Here is a 2,775-nt window from a genome sequence, read left to right as displayed (position 1 = left end):
AAATTCAGACACAACCTTATGAAATTATTGTACAGGAAAAGACTCATCAGTTAAGGGACTGTGGCAAGACACGGGAGGCCATTATCTCATGAACATAAGAACATAAGAAATAGGAGCAGGAGTAGGCCAATCGGCCCCTCGAGCCTGTTCCGCCATTCAATAAGATCATGGCTGATCTGACCCTAACCTCAAATCTAAATTCATGTCCAATTTCCTGCCCGCTCCCCGTAACCCCTAATTCCCTTTACTTCGAGGAAACTGTCTATTTCTGTTTTAAATTTATTTAATGATGTAGCTTCCACAGCATCCTGGGGCAGCAAATTCCACAGACCTACTACCCTCTGAGTGAAGAAGTTTCTCCTCATCTCAGTTTTCAAAAAGCAGCCCCTTATTCTAAGATTATGCCCCCTAGTTCTAGTTTCACCCATCCTTGGGAACATCCTTACCGCATCCACCCGATCAAGCCCCTTCACAATCTTATATGTTTCAATAAGATCGCCTCTCATTCTTCTGAACTCCAATGAGTAGAGTCCCAATCTACTCAACCTCTCCTCATATGTCCACCCCCTCATCCCCGGGATTAACCGAGTGAACCTTCTTTGTACTGCTTCGAGAGCAAGTATGTCTTTTCTTAAGTATGGACACCAAAACTGTATGCAGTATTCCAGGTGCGGTCTCACCAATACCTTATATAACTGCAGCAATACCTCCCTGTTTTTATATTCTATCCCCCTAGCAATAAAAGCCAACATTCCGTTGCCTTCTTGATCACCTGCTGCACCTGCATACTAACTTTTGTAAGATTCTCAAAATTCACAGATCCCCCAAAAACTCAGAGAAAAACCCTAAAGAAATTCACCTTTTCCCTGAGTATGGAAAAACTTTGGCCCCTGACTAAAATCCTAAGATGGAAGGATAGGTGAGAGGTCAACAGACGAATCCACAACCCACACGTGGAAGGTGGGAGAATTACTGCTTCAGACATGTCTCTGTTTTAATGCAAAACGGACAGCAGGGGGTCGACAATCACTCCCATTGAAACACTCCCATGTCCAACAACGTTCACCTGAGGAAGGAGGAAGCCTCCGAAAGCTTGTGAATTTAAAATAAAATTGCTGGACTATAACTTGGTGTTGTAAAATTGTTTCCCATTGAAAGAGGCAACTTTTCCAGACATGGTGGGGCCATGCTTTTGTTTTAAAGCAAAACGATCAACACCTTGGATGTTGGATACAAAAGGAAGCCTTATGTGACAAGCTCTAAATCAGAATTAAAACAATGACTCATTGGGAGAAGCAATTTGCAATATGATTGGGACCATCAAAAAGCCATCAAAGAACTTGGTAAGATCTGTTTAAACAGACCATTGTAAGAGAGACATCCACAAGGCGAAAGCTCTCTCTCTCTCTCTCTCTGGCTTGCTGGCTCTGGTGGGCTGCTTGTCTTGGTTCTGCCTGTGTCTGGAAAGAAGAGCAGTTTCCAGCAAACAAGGAAAGCAGTTCGACAGGGAAGGTCAGCAGCTCTCGAAGCAGGCCGACACACAAGAAGAAACCAGAGCAACAGTCCCAGTGACCATCAGACACCTCGCGGCGACAAGGGCCTTGCGAAACAACCAACCGAATATTACCACCAACCAACCGGGTAATATTGAGCCACCGCGACCAAAGAAAACCAACTCGGGAGAAAACCGAAGATCCGCAAAGTTTCCACTCGACAATCTATTTCTGACTTACCTCTGGGTGAATTACTGTCAAGGTTTCGTTTGGTGAGCATTATCCCTGGTCCTTTAGAGTCCAACCTAACTAGTACAGTGGGATTGGGAGGGGTGAGGTATCCTTCCGACTGTAATTTCCCTCGTGTGTACTGAAGTGTTTCCCATTTTATGAGAGTGTTAAGATTGTCGTGTTGTATTTTCTCTCTTGAATAAAGGTCAAAGTTTCTTGCACCGAAACCAGTTGTTTGCTGCACTTTTGTCACAACCCCCAAATAAGTCCAAGGTCTAGAACCCAGGGAGTGGGAGCGATTCGGACCGCTCAGAAGTCAGAGGTGAAGCTGACACACACCACCACCCCCTACACTTTTTGATTTTCTTGCACTAGGACCCCCAGATCCCTTTGTACTGCAGTACTTTCCAGTTTCTCGCCATTAGGATAATAACTTGCTCTCTGATTTTTCCTGCCAAAGTGCATAACCTCACATTTTCCAATATTGTATTGCATCTGCCAAATCTCCGCCCACTCACCCAGCCTGTCTATATCCCCTTGTAGGTTTTTTATGTCCTCCTCACTCTTTACTTTCCCTCCCATCTTTGTATCATCTGCAAACTTTGATATGTTACACTCGGTCCCCTCCTCCAAATCGTTAATATAGATTGTAAAGAGTTGGGGACCCAGCACCGACCCCTGCGGAACACCACTGGCTACTGGTTGCCAGTCCGAGAATGAACCATTTATCCCAACTCTCTGCTTCCTGTTAGATAACCAATCCTCCATCCATGCCAGAATATTACCCCCAATCCAGTGATTCTTTATCTTGAGCAATAATCTTTTATGTGGCACCTTGTCGAATGCCTTCTGGAAGTCTAAATACACTACGTCCACTGGTTCCCCTTTATCCACCCTGTACGTTATGTCCTCAAAGAACTCAAGCAAATTTGTCAGACATGACTTCCACTTCATGAAGCCATGCTGACTTTGTCCTATTAAATTATGTTTATCCAAATGTTCCGCTACTGTCTCCTTAATAATAGACTCCAAAATTTTACCCACCACAGAT

Source organism: Heptranchias perlo, chromosome 7 (assembly GCF_035084215.1).
Source record: "Heptranchias perlo isolate sHepPer1 chromosome 7, sHepPer1.hap1, whole genome shotgun sequence".
NCBI lineage: Eukaryota > Metazoa > Chordata > Chondrichthyes > Hexanchiformes > Hexanchidae > Heptranchias > Heptranchias perlo.
Note: the sequence above shows the minus strand (reverse complement) of the source record.